Source organism: Bos javanicus, chromosome 28, assembly GCF_032452875.1.
Source record: "Bos javanicus breed banteng chromosome 28, ARS-OSU_banteng_1.0, whole genome shotgun sequence".
NCBI lineage: Eukaryota > Metazoa > Chordata > Mammalia > Artiodactyla > Bovidae > Bos > Bos javanicus.
This window is the reverse complement of record NC_083895.1, coordinates 28,500,104-28,517,543: the sequence shown is the minus strand read 5'-3', so window position 1 is coordinate 28,517,543 and position 17,440 is coordinate 28,500,104.

The following is a 17,440-nucleotide window of genomic DNA, read 5'->3' as shown; positions in this document are numbered from 1 at the left end:
TCACCTAGGCCTTGAAAGAAGAATCTGGATAATCGAAAAGAAAAGAGAGGTGTTCCCGGTGTCAGGAGCAGTGTGAGTGGAGATCTGGAGAGGAAAATCCGCTCGGCATATTCAAGGGCAGTGGGAGCAGCTGTCAAAGAGGAGAGAGGCCTGGGGAGCGGGGGTGCCCAAAGTCAAGCCAGTCCCACCTCTCTCCCAGGTCTGGTTAGCTGGACCCCACGTCCCGTTTTCTTCCTCACACACTCCCTGGTGGGGCCTGGGACAAGCAAGGTGTTGATGGCCATGCCTGTCAACCTCCTGGGTGACAAGGAAATTTGCAGTCTCATTAAGATGACATGTTACTGCCTGTTCTGAGTTGCAGGGTAGGTGCCTGAGACGCATAAACCATCCCCCTCAGCCCAGTTCCATGGGCGATTTACAGCTGAGTCCGGCCTAGTCCAGCTGCTGGCCCAGGGACAGAATAGCACCAGGAGTGGGGTCTTCCATCACTCACACAGAGACCAAGTGCAGAACGCCAGCTCAGACACCAGCCACTGCCCAGGCTTCTAGAATCCCAGAATGCAGGGGGTGCACGGGCCAAGGGCAAGGTACACAATCTAACCCTGTCCCCTCCCCTTGGAGCCTCTCCCTGGAAGACAACGCTCCACTCACACTTTCCTGCGGAGCCTGTCTCAGCTTTCACCTCCACCGGGGTGCACACCAGGATTTACCCCTAAGACCCAACAAACTGCACAGAGAGGCAGAAGGAACTATTTGTAGTTCCTACCCAAAACTAACATGCAGAGGGACTTGACCAAGCCACCTCTGTAGCCAGGCCTTGGTTTCTCTACCTGTCACTGAGAGAGTAAGATAAGAGAGTCCATAGGCCTCCAGTTCTGAGATCTCATCCATTGTTTTCAAATGGAGGAGTCTGGTTGCCTGGCTGACCTAGAGCCACAGGTCCTCTGGAGTCCATCTAGCTTGTCCTGCTGCACTCAGAGCCTAGCCTAGGTGCTAACTGGCGATTTGAGAAGGGTCGAAGACCCAGAACCTTGGATCACAACAGCTAGAGGGGCCTTCAAAGACCATTGATCCAAACCCTGCCTTACCCAGGTGGGCAATGGAGGCCCAGAGAGGACAATGATGTGCCAATGATCACACAGCAAGTCACCCACAGGCAGGACTCATACCTTGGTTGGGCCTTTCTTGGTGATGTGGTTCATGGGTAAAAAAACTGTGCTTACTGTTCCATTCCTGCCGTTCACAGGAAGCCCCTTGGGTGAGGGCAGAGGGGCTCACTGACCCTGATGGGGGAACATCAAAGAAACAGAAGAAATGGCCCCCCACCTGCCAAAAACCTCCAATTAATATAGACAGGAAGAGATTCCAGTGGGAAATGGGAGCCAGAGAGAGCCCTCCTCCATCTAAATCTCTCCCCACCCACTCCCCACTGCCTGTTATTCCACCATCAGTTAAGTGTCCCTTTGGGTTAAAAGCTGCCCTCTTTAGAGGAAGTTACAAAGTAACTTGCAAGCATCTCAGTATAAAGGAATCAGTTGGAAGGCCTTCTCTGCGGCAATAGGGCCCTGAGATCAAGTAAGAGATCCAAAGAGACACACTCCTGCTTCCCTTTGGGATGCAGAGAAAAGTTCTAGGGTTCTCTCCCCACAGGTAACTCTGTGACCTCACGTGCTAGCTTACAGCTTACCCCAGCACAAGCAGCTAAGACCAGAGGGAAAGTGTCAGCCTGGCAAAGACCTTCTCAGCATCAAGGCAGGCTTTCTTGATTAGGGGAGGGGGGAGCTGGCTGACGGTGGAGGCATCCAAACCGAGGTGGTGGGATGATAAGAGGGGACTTTCCCACCCCAGAGAGACTTGGACATTTGGTCACTCACCGTCCTCCTCCTCCAGTCGCCGGGACCTGCTTCCTGTGTGCATTCACAAGTGTCCCTCCTCTGCCCGCTGAGACCCCCACAGGGACCCCGCCACTCAGGGGTGTTCCCTGAATAGCCAGAACAACAGGCCGGGGCAGGGGCGGCCCCTCTCAGGGGCTGGTGATCTGCTTGTCACGTAGCTCCAGGGCTCCCGGAACCCCCATCAACCAGGTCACAGCCCACTCCTCGACTGCTAGCTCCGGGCCATGGACCCCCTTTGCCGGCTCTTGTTGAGATCATGAATGGATATGGCCCTTGATCCAGAAGACAACAGCCTCGAGAGGTCTTCACTCAAAAAGAAGTCTCTCGCTTGCCCTCTGGCGGATCACTTGGTCAGGGCACAGGGAGCCTGGCTGGCAGCTCTCTCTCTCTCTCTCTCCCTCTCCATTCCCTGAGCTTGCACACACTCTCTCCTGGCTCTCTGCCTCTCTAAACTCTCTGACTCTCTCTCCACCTGTCTTTGTTCCATTCTCAGCCAGTCTCTCCCTCCGGTCTCTTTCTGTATCCCTCATCTCCTCTCCCTCAGCCTCTATCCCTCTGTGCCTCTGTGCCTTCTTTCCCTCGCTCCCCCACCGCCTCCCTGCTCCTCTCTCCCTCACTGCACCCCTGCCTCCCATCCCCACAGAGCTTTACACTCAGAAGCAAGTGCTGAATCGGTGTTTCTGAGCGTAGTTGTACGCTGACATAACTATCGCTGTCTCCACGTGGCAGAGCCCGCCTGGGCAGCCCCCTCCGGCTAGTTCCTCACATTTCAACACCTGGATTTTAAACATCTCCTGTGTGCTCAGCCCTGAGCCAGACCCTAAGGCAGGCAGGGTAGGGGAGAGGCAGCTCAGATGGTCAGGGAGAGCCATGCTGAGCCACGAACTGTCCCAGGCACTTACCACACATTTTCCTGGGTTATCCTCAAATATCCAAGGTGGGTTTTAATTTTCCCATTTTATGTACAGGAAAACTGAGCCCCAGACTCAGTGCAACCCAGGGAATGTCCTGGCTAGGATGATGGAGGCCCTAAGCAAAGACTGCCCAAGGGAGGGGACCTGTGCTGGGCAAATGAGGTCTGGTCTAGTACCCTCGATGTGCTTGGCATTGGCCAAGGGCAGCCTGGGAGAGCAAGGCTGGGGGAAACCCTGCTGCAGGTCTTGAAGGTGCAGTTATCAGGAGTGGTGGGCCAACAGGACCCCTTCAAGGGACGTCTGGGTGGTGCTCTCTGTGGCCACCATGCTGACCTCTTGGGGCAGAGTCCTTCCAGGTGCTAACAAATCCATCCCACACATAGGAAGGGGTCCTCCTCCTTTGCCTCAGCACCACCTCCCTGGGCAGCCCCAACACATGCTCAGCTCCCTTGTCCCCTCCCCAGGCTGGGACAACAGTGTTGGCCCAAAGGCAGTGTTGCCAGCTAGGGTGGAACAGCCTGGCTCAGCGCAGGACCCTGGCTCTCAGGCTTGCCCCATGCCACTCCCAGGTCCCAGAGCAACCCCACGTCCACCCAGAGACTCATCACTGTGGACCACAAGGTGAGCTCCAGGTCTCTCATCCCGTCAAGTCACCCCCAGGCATAGCTTCCTGCGGTACATCCGCAGTCAGCTCCCCACCTAGGGGGGCAACTATCTGGAGTGAGGGGTGGCAGCCAGCAATGAGAGCTGTCCAGCTCCCCCTGCTCCAGCCTCTCTGCGCTGAATCGTCAAGAAGGGAGGGGGTGGGGGACTTCAGACTGCCAAGTGGTAGGTGGGCAGGGGTGTTTAGCTGAACAAGGGCCCTCAGATAGCTGAATGCGTGTGTCAAAGGCCCCACCCATCACCAAGAACTTCTCAGATGGCTAGAGCCATCCCAGAATGGTGTGGACTTCAGGGTCTGAGCGCCCGTGACTGGGGGCATTCAGCACACCCTGGGGAACTCCTCATCCTGAAAACCAGTGGCCACTTCCAAGTGTGTTCAGGATGTGGTGACCACCTAAACAGGAAAAGTGGGGTGTGCAGGACAACTCCCAGGACTGTCCTGAGCAATGAGGAATCTTGGCTCCCCTCTTCCTCACTGTAAATCATCAACCCCTCTGCCTCAGTTTCCTCATCTCTAGACAGTGTAATAATACTACCATGTCATAAGCTTGTTTTGAGGATTAAATGAGTAGCTGTGCATTGATTAGCCCAGTACCTGGCACCGAGTAAGCCCCTCGTATGCTCTCAGTCACTCAATTGTGTCCAACTTTTTGTGACCCTATGGACTGTAGCCCTCCAGGCTCCTCTGTCTTTGGGATTCTCCAGGCAAGAATACTGGAGTGGGATACCATTTCCTTCTACAGGGGATCTTCCTGACCCAGGGATCAAACCTAAATCTCCTGCGGTTCCTGCATTGGCAGGGGGATTCTTTACCACTGAGCCACCTGGGAAGACCCAAGGCCTCCATCAACATAAGCTACTATCATCATCACTATAGTAGCTATGAGGAAGAGGGATGGATGGGTGGTTGGATGGATGGATGGGTGGGTGGGTGGAAGAGCGATGGATAGAAGGAAGGGAGGGAGAGAGGGAGAGAGGGAAGGAGGAAGGAAGGATGAATGGATGGATGGGTGGATGGAAGGGGGGGTTGAAGGAATGAAAGGAGCATTAATCCCCAAGTCAGAAAGTCCTGGAAGATGGACACAGGATGAGTCCAGTTTGGGACATGCTGTGTTTCAAGTGCCTCTCTCTGCAAGTCTTTGTGTCAAAAGCCTCGGGGCAGCTAAAGGTACAGGCTGAAGCCCAGAAAGGTAGTGTGGCCTGATATTTGGGAATTCTCAGCCATAGGGAAGGAGGAACCCTAGGATAGCACGGGGAAGTGGGACAGGAGTGGACTTGGACAAGAAGCCAGGATGGCAAGCCAGTCAGGACTCTCCTTATTTTTTTTTTCTTTTCAATTTTTCCTTTTTTAAAAAAAATTTTATTTATTTTTTATTGAAGGATAATTGCTTGACAGAATTTTGTTGTTTTCTGTCAAACTTCAACATGAATCAGCCATAGATATACATATATCCCCTCCATTTTGAACCTCCCTCAGTTATAAATACCAGTGGCTTCAGGGAAAAAAATATATGTATATATTGCTCATGTGACCGAAACATCAGAAACAGTTGGGTCCAGGTGCTCTCCAGGTTGAGGGCTTGGGACGCTCTTCCTCCGTCACACTTTCTGTTTTCCTCCTTGTTGCCTCTCCCTCAGGCAGCCTCTCGCTCTGGGGGCCGAGGAGCCCTGGCAGCTCCATCTGACATCCCACCATCCTGCCAAGAGGAAAGACCCCTTTTCCCGATCCAACAAAAACCCCAGGATGGGCTCCCCCTGGCCAGACCTCGTCACACAAGGGTCTCTGAAGCCCAGAGCTGGATCGACCCCATCCAAACAGCAGGGACTGACACAGGTAAGGGAGTTGCAGAACGGCGCCCACAAAGCTTGTCTAGAAGACGGGGAGGAGACCAGAAGCATTCAAAGTCTTAGACACCAAGAGAAGACCAGGCCGCCAGAAGGAGGGGAGCGGTCACTGTGTCGGCTGCTGCCCCAAAGGACCACCAGATTAGCCACCAGCGGTCCAGCGTGACTGTAGCAAGAACGGGTGCTATCCAAGAACTGCTCCCCCTCCAGGAGAAGCCCGGGGGAAGGGGGGCCCTAGGAGCCAGCAGCATCGGTGGGGGTGGGAGAGGAGAAGGACAGAGAGTCAGGAGGCAGTGAGAGGATGAGAGGATAGGACAGGAGGGCTGTGGGGAGCTCAGAAAAGGCAGGGACCCTGGGAGGAGGGCCAGAGAAGAACCGAGACAAAGGAAAAAGGAGAGGGAAAAGCCAATGCCTGTGCCCTTGCTCCCCTCCCCCAATGCTGAAAGTTAAAAATAGGCTGTGTGGTGAAAGGCAGACAGAATGAGAGCAGTCGTCTAAAGAGAGGAGGGAAAGGAGCCGGAGACCCAGAGGGAAGCTCCCTCAGGCCTCAGCCAGGATGAGAGGAAGACAGAGGCGGCCACTTCTCCCCGCCACAGGCCGAGGCTCTGGCCTCACCTTCAGATGTTTGGTCCGGACTGGAGGGGCTGTGTGCCCTCAGAGGAGGGCTGCCCAGTGCACCCCCACCCAGCTCACGAGCCCAGGGTCTGGGCATCCATGGCTGGCAGGGTGAGAGTTACAACCCCACTATGCAGATGAGGAAACTGAGGCTCAGAGAGTCACGCGACAGCCCTTCTGGCTCCCAGCCTCCATCAAGGGGACTTGGCCACAGAGAGGACACTAGGTGGGACCCCGGGTTCGGGACCTGAGTGGCCTCCCCGTGCCAGCCCCAGGCATCAAGCGCAGGAAGGGGGGTGGGGGGTGGAGAGGAAAGGACAGTGGTTGAGCCAGCAGGCAACCTGGCCACACACCCCATGATGCCTCATCCCTTCCTGCCCTGGCAGCTCTGGTGGGGAAACTGAGGCCCAAAGAGCTCAAAGTCTCTGCCCAGTTGCTCACCTCACCAGGGACAGAAGTAGGTGCTGAGAACTGGGAGAGCCTTCTGTTCCCAGCCCAACCCTGCCCTAACTGGCTGGGTGGCCGGGCCAGACCCCCCCTTCCCAGAGCTTTAGCTCTCATCGCCCCATGCCCTTCCTGCCTGCCTCCTGGGCACGCCACGGAAGAGCTAATTAGTGGTTGGTTTGCAAGGCAAGGCCCCACATAAACAAATGCAAAGGGTTATTAGCCCTTGGAGCCTGAGAGGAAGACCAGCTAGGAGCTGCCTCTGTGCTGACAGGGCTGGTTTCCCTGCCTGACTTTAGGGCGGCATTACTTTTGTTACCAGACAGCGCGATTATTGGATGTTGTTAATCTGCTACTTTTATGGACGGCCTTTCTTCCAAGGATCTGAAAGCTCTTCTGCATTTAGCCTCCCCTTGTTGCCAGGAGGTCAGCACCACAGCAAGAAGAAACGGTGATCGGCGTGTTTTTCTGAGGCACAGAGAGGTTAGGCCGCTCACCCGGGGCCACACAGCAAATCAGCAATAGAGATGAAGTCAGTATTCACAGTCTTCTGAGGCCCAGGAAGGAACCATGCCCTGGACACTCACTGATTCTCGTGGCCTCTCTCTTGCCAGCTCAGAATAGGCCCACCCCTTACATTTGTCTAGTGTTTTCTTTAGGATTTGATCCCTTTTGATCAAGGCAGGGCTGGTAGAATTATTACCATTGAGCAGGTGAAGACATGGAGACTCAGAGAAGTGAAGTGACTTACACAAGTTCACACAGCCATGGTCAGGGAAAGGACCTGAATTCAGGTCTCTGGACTCCCCTGGCTCTAACCATGGCAGCAGTTGCCCACATCCACCCCAAAGCCGGGAGGATCCAGGGGGAGCACTGAGGTGGGCTCAGTACCTAGAGGAGGGAAGAAGATACTATCTGCTAGTCCTTCCTGCAGGAGAGGGGGAGGATCTTAGTCTGAAGTAGCCAGAGTGGCCATCTCCCTCCCTTGGCCTGTAGGAGCTTCTGGAGGAAGACAATGAGGATGAACGGGGCAGCCCAGATCAGGGGGAGATCCTCAGTCTGCTGGTGACAAGGCAGGTGGCTCCCTTCCCTGAGCCCTATTCTGCAACTGCTGGATGAGGATGGGGCTGGGCTAGGTGAGCCCTAAAGTCCCCCAGGTTCTGAAGTTCCAGAGGTTTCTAAGATCCCCAGGAATGCCAGCAGTCTCCAGCCCAGCAGAGCCCCACCAGGATCTTTAGCAGAGGGCAAGCCCTCCCAGCCCCTCCCGTGTCTGGATGACCCACTGCACAGGGAGGAACACAGGTAATAAGGCAGAAGACCAGGGACCTGGTACACAGTGGCCTTAGGCAAGTCCCTCGCCTCTGGTCATCTACCTCTTTATCTACTGAGCAAATAAGGGAGCATCCTAACATCTCTGCCCTGGGGCAGCCATGACAGAGGCTCCTGGGGATGCAGACTTGACAATTCGGGCTGGTTTGTGTGTTCAGGCATCTGATTCAGGCATCGATAAACATCGACTGCCTGGCCTCCCTGGGCCACTGGGCCACAAAGAGACATCAATTAGGCTATGTTCATCTTCCTTCAAGCCACTGGTCCCAGAGTGCCAGCCCATGCCTGGGTCCCCAATCTGTAATCTGAGGCAGGCAAGAGATCTGTGTGCCCTTTGCCCCTGGCAACCCCTCCTGATGGCTGCTGTCCAGGAGGTGGGATGCTCCCTTGAGGAACAGATGCCTAAGAGAACTGTCCAGCCCTCTGTCACCCACCGTGATAACAGACAGGGGATTCCGCGGGGTGGAGGTGGGGTGGAAAGTGTGGAGGAAAAGTGATCTGTTCCTAAAGAGATGTTACGAGTTCAACCAAAAGAGACTGTGGCAGCACCAGGGTTGACTAAGTCGGCCCGTCTAAGTTGCATTCTGAGAGGTGCCTACAGCGTGGTGCCCCCCATTCATATGGAGAACGGGGCGGCCAATCCACTTGGAAACTGGTGGGCGTCAGCCTTCCCCATGGGAGGGAGGGCTGGGCCTTGAGTGGACAAGGCCTGAGCAGGGCACCAGGAGAGGAAAGAAAAGGAAGGGAAGGCAGAGTTGGTTGGAATCCCTGGTATGTCGCTTGCACAGGTTAGTAAAGGGGACCTTGGCCCACACCACCATCTCCACTCGCCACTGCACACTCATAGGTTCTCCCAGGCAACAAAGCAGGAATCGGGAGACCAGACAGCTCCCTCCCTCGCCCCTCACATCCCGGAGGCATCAGGGTCTGTGGATGCCACTCTGTCACACCCTTGCCCCCAGCCTTCCTCCGGGTTCTGTGGCCCTGGGACTCCAGAGGCCATGCTGGCCGCAGGCAGGAGCCAGGGCTTCAGGGACAAGCCAGCCTGAGTTTGATTCCAAACTTCTTCAACTTCGTAACTACGTCTCTCTGAGCAGTTCAATCTCTCGAGCCATGGTCTCCTCACCTATAAACCAACCCTCCTTCACAGGGCGTTCGTGAGGATTAACGTGACAAGACGTGTAGAGTCTGGTTACGACCCCCGTGGCTCCACCTTAGTCACGGCCAGGTCACCATAGCTCTGCTTCCAGATCACGCATGTCTCCCGGCTGATGCCCCAGTGCCGGCCCCAGTCCCCTCTACTTCCTTCTCCATGTGCTGCCAGGACAACGTTCCTGAAATGCTCATCTGATCCTGGCCATTCCTGGGCTGGATATTGGATGAAATCAAAGAATGGCTTTTAACTTTGTTCAGATGTGAGCATGGGAGTGCAATTGTGTGTTCTTAAAGCATCCCTAACTTAAACACACATCCCAAAATAGGTATATATAAAATGGCACATGGTTCGCTTCCAAGTAATCTGAGGGCGGGGAGGAACGGGTAGGGCTAGAGCAGACACAAGCTCGGCAGATTGTTCATTGTTGATCTGGGTAGAGGGCATTGTCCTAGCTCCCTGCTTTTGTCTGTGTTTGAAATTTTCTATAATAAAAAGCTTTTTTTTTTTTTTTTAATGTGGAGGGAGAAAATGAAAAAGTGGAAGAATGTGATCATTGTTGGCAAGCACTTGGGGGGGTTCATTATACGATACACTCTGGTATATGTTTGAAATTTTTCGTAATGAAAACTTTGAAATGTTTTAAGGAAATTCTGTTGGGTCCTCCCCGTTGCCCCAGGATGGAGCTTCTTAGCACAGCTCTGGGACCCTCCTGAGCTGTGCGCACAGCCCCACCATACCTCACAGTTTCTAGCACCCCCACTCCAGGACCTGGGGCAACAGTCAGCAACCAGATACCGCTATTCCTGCCATGCCTCATGTGTCTGTCCCCTTGGGATGGTGTGTCTTACCAATTCTGGCAACCAAGAGGGCAACTTCTTGTCTTGGTTCAGCTCAAGAATTGCTTTCTCTAGGAAGCTGATCCTACTTCTCCGGCCTCTACCCTGGCAGACCTGACCACAACTACCTTGCAATCCCCACAATCCACGTGGCCTGGGACACAGGCTGCAAATGGTGGGGGTTTGTCTTAGTGTCTTCAGAGCCAGCACAAAGCCTGAGGCTCCGTAAGTGTCCACTGAGTACTGAAAAGTCTCACCTACCTTAGGATTTCACCTGGCTGCTTAAATCCCAAAGAATGGATATTGTTTCCTAAGGTCATCCTGCCCCCTGTTGTTGGAAAGGAGCATTGCAGAGATGGCTGGAAGCAAAACTGGATCCCCTCCCCACCACCTTCAGCCTCCTGCTTCCCCCTCCCCCTCATCACAGAGCAGAGCTCTGAACTAGGCTCTAGGAGGGAAGCCCACCGCAGAAACGTGCAGAGTCTGTCACCATCAGCCTCTCCCAACCCCTCCAGGCCCAGCTCTGACTGGGATCCCGAGACAGGCCACACCTGGCCTCAGGCCGCCTGACAATTGCTCAGGCCACCCTCCCCACCTGGAGGGCCCATACCCCTTACCCTGACTCCCACACTCACACACACACACACCCCATTTCTAAGCCTGGCCAGCTCCTAGTGAATCTTCAAGGCATGCAGTGAACATTGCTTCTTTGTACACAATTCACCATCACCCACATGTGGAGTTACTCCGTGTCACTCTATGGGAGCCCGGCCGCATCCCTCTATGAGAGCACTTGTCATCTCCGTTAGCCGTATGACCACCTCCATCTCTAAACCAGAGGGTCCTTGCAAGAAGGCCCTGGGTCTCAGTATGGCAGAGACTCATTAAGAACTGAACTTGTGTGTTTGGTTTCTACCCTTATTGTCAAAAACTCCTTTCTCTCCTTAAGAAGGAAGATTGACCTCTTTTCTAGATGACAGGTTTTGACCCCTTATAAAAGAAATTAGGACTTTCTAATGTCTAGTCCTTACTATCCAGTATGGTAGCCATCGGTCATATGTGGCCTTTAGAGAGTTGGATGTGTCTGACAAAGCCCTCGCCCGTCACCAAGAACTCCCACTCAGACGGCTGGAACTGTCCCAGAGTGGGGTGGACTTAAGGAAGTGAGTAGCCTGTGTCCGCAGGCATTCAGCACACCCCAGGGGCCACCTCATCCTGAAAACCAGCGGCCACTTCCAAAAGTGCCCAGGAGCCCTAGTTGCTCCTAACCTGTCTCTCATGCCTCATTTTATTTGATAACATTTACTAAGTGCCTGTCTGAACCAGGTGCTCAGCTGAGCCTGGGATGTAAAGGCAAAAAAACCAGCTATCCCCTGAGGGACAGAACTGCTTACTGTCACCACCACACCCACTGGAGAACCCCTAAGGGGACATTGCGGAGGAGGAGCCCCCAGAGTATATATTGCCCTTCCAGTCATTTGGGGTGGAGAGCTTCTGCCACATTCTAAGTTCGTTTGAGAATATTTTAATTGACACTGCCTGATTCCCAAGAGTGTGACGCATTGATACCTGCAACCATCACCTCAACATCTCCTTCCCACCTTTCTGGCATTTGGCACAGTGCTTGGTATGTGGAAATCAAACATGTACAGGGAAGAGGGAAAGGAGGGAGGGGAACTTGCCCTTGATTATCATGCAACTGGGGAGACAGTGTATGAAGAGGGACATAGCAACCAAAATTATGGGCTTGTGAAAGCTCAGAATTGGAAGGGCTTTAAAGGCCATCCACTAGAAAGCCCTGCTCACACAGCAGTCCCCACTGAAGCCCTACAGGGTCAGTGCGTTCAACCACTGCCATCCGGGTACCCAGAGCCTTTTGCTCTTGAGGAAGGCCCATCCCCAGTGGGACAGGCAAGGTTCATTCAAAGTTCTTCTAATCCACAGAAAAAATATTAGTCTAAATAGAGAGTTCAACAGCATGGCTGGAGACAAGATAGCGTCAGCATTCACACCTCTCCTATATACCCAGCGATAGCCATTTAGAAACGTGATCAGAAAAGTATCCCATGCACAATGGCTAACCCAGACTATAAAATACCGAAGAATAAACTTAATGAGAAATGTCCAGGTCCTATATGAGAAACACGATAAAACTTTACTGAAGGACATAAAGAAGCCCTAAATAAATGGAGTGATATATCACGCTCCAGGATAGGAAGACTCAGTAATACAAAGATGTCAATTCTTCCCAAATTAAATCTATAAATTCAATGCATTCCCAATCAGAATCCTAAAGGGGTTTTTATAGAACTTGACAATCTGACTTTAAAGCTCATCTGAAAGAGTAAACAAGCAAGAAAAGCCAGAAACATTTTGAAAAAGAATAAAAACTAGATGAGATTTGACCTATGAGATATCAAAACACATTATAAAACCAGAGTAATTAAAACAGGGCGGAGTGAGGGATCAAAGGAGCAGAACGAATAATCCAAGAGCCAGGCCACAGGGATTACAGGAATTTAGCATAATGCAAAAGTAGCAGTCAGATCAGTGGGGAAAAGATGGACCAGTTAATGTATTTTTAAAGTAGTATTCGATGATTGTTTATCCTCTTGAGAAATAAAGTAATAAGTTGTTATTGTTATTGTTTCACATGATGCCCCAAAGCAAATTCCAGAGAGAATAACTGTCTAAACACTTTTTTTTTACCAACTGTCAAAGTACTAAAAAGGCAGTAAAGACAAGCATTTGTTAGGACTGGAAAAAGTCCTTCTGAAGCAAGGCATGAAACTCAGAAACTCTAAAGGAAAAGTCTGGAGGATCTGACTAAAAATTATGCATTTTTCTGTCACTGAGCTAAAAAGCAAGCAGGATTCAGAGAAAATAATTACATATGTGATAAATGAGGGGTTGTTGCTGTTTCGTCACTCAGTCGTGTGTGACTCTTTTGTGACCCCATGGACTGTAGCCTGCCAGGCTCCTCTGTCGACGTGATTTCCCAGGCAAGATTACTAGAGTGGGTTGCCATTTCCTTCTCTAGGGGATCTTCCTGACCCGGGGATCAAACCCGTGTCTCCTGCATTGGCAGGCAGATTCTTTGCCACTGAGCCACCAGGAAAGCCCAAATGAGGGGTTATCATTTCTTGTTGACTTGTTACAAGGATAATCTTGAATTAAGGGGGGGGAAAAAGGAGCCAGCAGGCAGGTTAGTGGAGAGGGAGGAAAGTCAGGAGCGTGTGTGGCAGTGAACAGGGTGTCACCAGGGGCATAGGGCCTGGTAGCGCTGGGCCCCTGGGGGCTGCTTACACCAGAACAGGGCACGCATCTGGACATTTGCACACTGAGCCCCACCCTCATTTGTTGCTGGGGGGTGGGTGTGTTAATGCTTCTCACTTCGTGGACAGAGTGCCTCCCACAGGCAGAGAATATCCTCAGGTAGAGAGTGAGGCAGAAAGGCATGATGCAAAGAGAAACTATGCAGGTGACCTCCAGCCTTACTTTTATGGTTTCTGAGTTTCATGCAAAAGAAAGATATTTTAGGTGCAATAGATTAAGCCCCTTGTCTTTTGTCACTCTAAATTTCCTCATGTCACATCCCTCATGTTTGATTGTGTTAAACATCGGACATGTTTGCGGATCGTATTAAGGGCAAGTTGAGTTGGGGATACAATTCATTTGGGTGTAGAGAGATACATGAATGAATGATTCTCAGTTATGCCCATGTCTAGGTTAGTTACTGGTAATAGAAATTCCTTCAGGAAATACCTCCACCCCCTGCTCTGCCGACGCACCCAGCACTGTGAGGTGGTGTAAAGACAAAGGGCCAGAAGCGGTGATAGGAACGCATCCCGCAGCCCCTGGCAGAGACGCTGCGGGTAAAGGAGGAGAAACAAGGCCCGGTGTGTACACAAACAGCATCTAACCTCCGTAAATTTCTTTTAATCATTGGATGCGTGTTATTTGTAAGCAGATGATTTATTTTTATTTATTTATTTTTTTAATTTTCAGTGTGGCTTCTATCACTTGGCATGCTTTTGAGAGTCGTGAATGTTGTTGCATGGGTTGGCAGTTTGTTCCTTTATATTGCTGAGTAGTATTCCAATGTATGAATGGACCACATTTGTTTACTCATTCATCTGTTGATGGGCATTTGGATTGTTTCCAAACAGCGCTGCTCTACACATTTGCATACAGGGGTTTTGTGTGTGTGTGTGTGTGTGTGTGTGTGTGTACCTGTTTTCATTTTTCTTGGAGTGGGATTGCTGACTTATGAGTTTATGTTTAACTTCATAAGAAACTGTGAAATTGTTTTCCAAAGGGCTGAACCATTTTGTTTGTTCACCAGCAATACATGAGAGTTTCAGTGATCTCACATTTTTGTCAGTGCATGGGATTATCAGGTGGCATCTTTTTTTGATGAAGGTGAAGGAAGAAAGGGAGAAAGCTGGCTTAAAACTCAACATTCAAAAAATGAAGATCATGGCACCCAGTCCCCATCACTTCATGGCAAATAGATGGGGAAACAATGGAAACAGTGACAGACTTTATTTTCTTGGGCTCCAAAATCACTGTGGACAGTGACTGCAGCCATGAAATTAAAAGACGCTTGCTCCTTGGAAGAAAAGCAATGACCAACCTAGGCAGCATATTACAAAGCAGAGACATTACCTTGCCTACAAAGGTCTGAAGACATTACTTTGCCTGCAAAAGTCAAAGCTATGTTTTTTCCAGTAGTCATGTATGGATGTGAGAGCTGGACAATTAAAAAGGCTGAGCAGCGAAGAATTGATGCCATAGAACTGTGGTGCTGGAAAAGACTCTTGAGTCTCTTTGACAGCAAGAGATCAAACCAGTCAACCCTAAAGGAAATCAGTCCTGAATATTCATTGGAAGAACTGATGCCGAAGCTGAAGCTCCAATACTTTGGCTACCTGATGGGAAGATCTGACCCTGATGCTGGGAAAAACAAGGCAGGAGGAGAAGGGGACAACAGAGGATGAGATGGTTGGATGGCATCACTGACTCGATGGACATGAGTCTGAGCAAGCTCCGGGAGATGGTGAAGGACAGGGAAGCCTGGTGTGCTGCAGTCCATGGGATCACAAAGAGTCAGACACAACTGAGGAACTGAACAACAATTTTTTTTTCCTAGTCCTTCTAAGAGGTGCGTAGTGGGATCTCATTGTGGTACCAACTGGCATGTCCCTAATGATCTCACAGGAAGAAGGTGTCTCTCCACATGCCCCCTACGTTCTTGCCCTTCTCCCGGTGGTACACTACTAGACCCAGGTTCATGGTAGGGGGCTGGGCTCTCTGTTGCCTTGGATGCTGGAGCTTTCTCAGTGTTCCTGCCCATCCCTGCCCCACCCCTACTCCTGTGGCAGCCAGACTGCCTCATGTCTGTGGCTGCACTTGTATGGGTTTCCTGCTTTTCCCCAGAGGTAGCTGACCTCTAGTGGTACTGGCATAGGATCCTGTAGCCCAGACTGTTTCTTGCCCCTCCCCAAAGGCAGAGGTGTTTGTTTGTTTGTTTGTTTTCCCCCTACAGGAAATGAAGCCACAATGCATCTTTATCTGGGTCCCAGGGGTGACAGGATTTGTTGGCCTTCTCCTAGTGATTTAACGGCTTTTGCTCCTTTAAGACAAGGATTTGGAGAAGACTGCACTTTGGCATTTTTCCCACAGCAGCAGCCAATCCGCTGCTTGTCTGGGGAGGAGGGAGAGCAGGAGTAGGGGATATTCGCTCCCACCTCTTGCCCTTACCCCACTCTTTCCTGAGCACTCAGCGGAGGTTCATAAATAAAAGCTGTTCTTGTATGCAAACTCTCCCTGTGTCTCAGGGCCCCAGCTGTTCAAGACTGCATGCCAACACACACCTGGCTTCCAACATGTTAACATTTTATATCTCTTCTTACCCACTTTTATGGAGACCGCGTGTCTTCCCCCTCCCTGCTCATGCCTGGCACGGTTGAACCCCTCTGTGCATCCTGCCTCCCATGGTTGCCCTGTGACCTCAACTCCCTGGCATGCTGAAGAAAAGTGATGACTTTGTATCATCTCCAGGCTTTTCTCATCCTTAGTGTGGGAGCAACACTCTTTCCGGCTGACTACACCCTAGGAAGTCTAAATTCTCCTGTCTTTGAAACCTCTCTTCCATCTTCTACCCACCAGTGTTCCCAAGGTGATGCTACCTGTTTGAGGTTGGTCTTAACACTCCACTTTCAGGGACCAATTTTTATTCAGGAATCTATTTGTCCTGTTATCTATTGCTGCCTAACAAATGACCTCAAAATTTGGTGGCTTAAAAATGTCCTACTTTTCTCTGAGTTGCCTGGTTTTTGTTGGGCAGTGTTCTTGCTTGGGGTCTCCCATGTGATTGCAGTCAGGTGTCATTGGAAGGACAAGGCAGCCAACAAGTCTCACTCCTGCGACTGGTGGTTGATGATCAAAAGTCATAAGACAGGAATCTGGGAGTCAAGTTTCACTGGAGGGCCATCTTTGTAGACTAGCTGGCTCAGTGGTAAAGAATCCACCTGCCAAGCAGGAGATGCAGGTTCGATCCCTGGGTCAGGAAGATCCCCTGGAGAAGGAAATGGCAACCCATTTCGGTATTCTTGCCTGGGAAATCCCATGGACAGGGGACTTGGTGGGCTACAGTCGATGGAGTTACAAAGAGTTGGACACAACTTAGTGACTAAACATAACATCTTGCTTAACATTGCATACAAAAGGGACCTTTCATACTTTGGTCTTAAATTTATCTAACTATAAAATTAACAGAAGGAAAAGGGACAATATTTTTGTGACAGTGATTTGTCAAGTAAATCTTCAAAAGCATAAAGGTATAAGTAGAGGACAAAATATAAATCTTATTACACCAAAACATAGGATTTCTGCCAACAAAGAACATCATGGAAGAAGTTATGTACAAATGGCTAAATGGGAGGAGATATTTGCAGTATCTAAAACTAACAATGTTGAGATATAAAGTCCTGATAACCAACTTAAAAAAAAAAAACCACTACAAATTCTAAAAAAATGAAACCCGAGACTATAAAATATGGAAGAAAAACAGAAAAGTCTTTGTGACCTTGGATTAGACAAAGATTTCTTAGTTACAACATCAAAATACCAACCCAGAAAAGAAACATTTGATAAATTGGATTTCATCAAAATTAAGAACATTTGCTCTTTGAAAAGCATTGTGAGAATGCAAACAAAATATCTGCAAATCAAAAATATCTGATAAAGGGCTTGTATGCAGAATGAAGAATTCTCAAAACCCAATACAAAAACAAACTCAACTCTTGTTGCTTTTGTTGTTAACGGACGGGCGATTTGAACAGGGAATCCACCAAAGATGGGTCGTTGGCAAATAAGCACATGACAATGAAACCATGTGGTCTTGTTTCGGGGGCTCCAAAGATCTCCAGGAACACAGTTCTTCAAGTCTCGGCACAGAAAGAACTCAGTGAGAGGCAAAGTGATGGATAAGAAGCGATTTATTAGAATAAATAATGTGAGGCTTACAAGCAAGTGGGAGAGAGGATGCCATTCCCCAGAAGTTAATGCACTACAGTTTTATAATCAAAGGAAAAGTGGGAAGGAGAACTTCTTTGTCTTTCTTGAATAGATGTCATCATCAGTTGCCATCATCAGTTCCTCCTCCAGGTTGGGTAGGGAGTTTTCTTGTCCCTGCGTGGTTAAGTTAGGTTCACAAATTATTGTGGATTTTTTAAATCT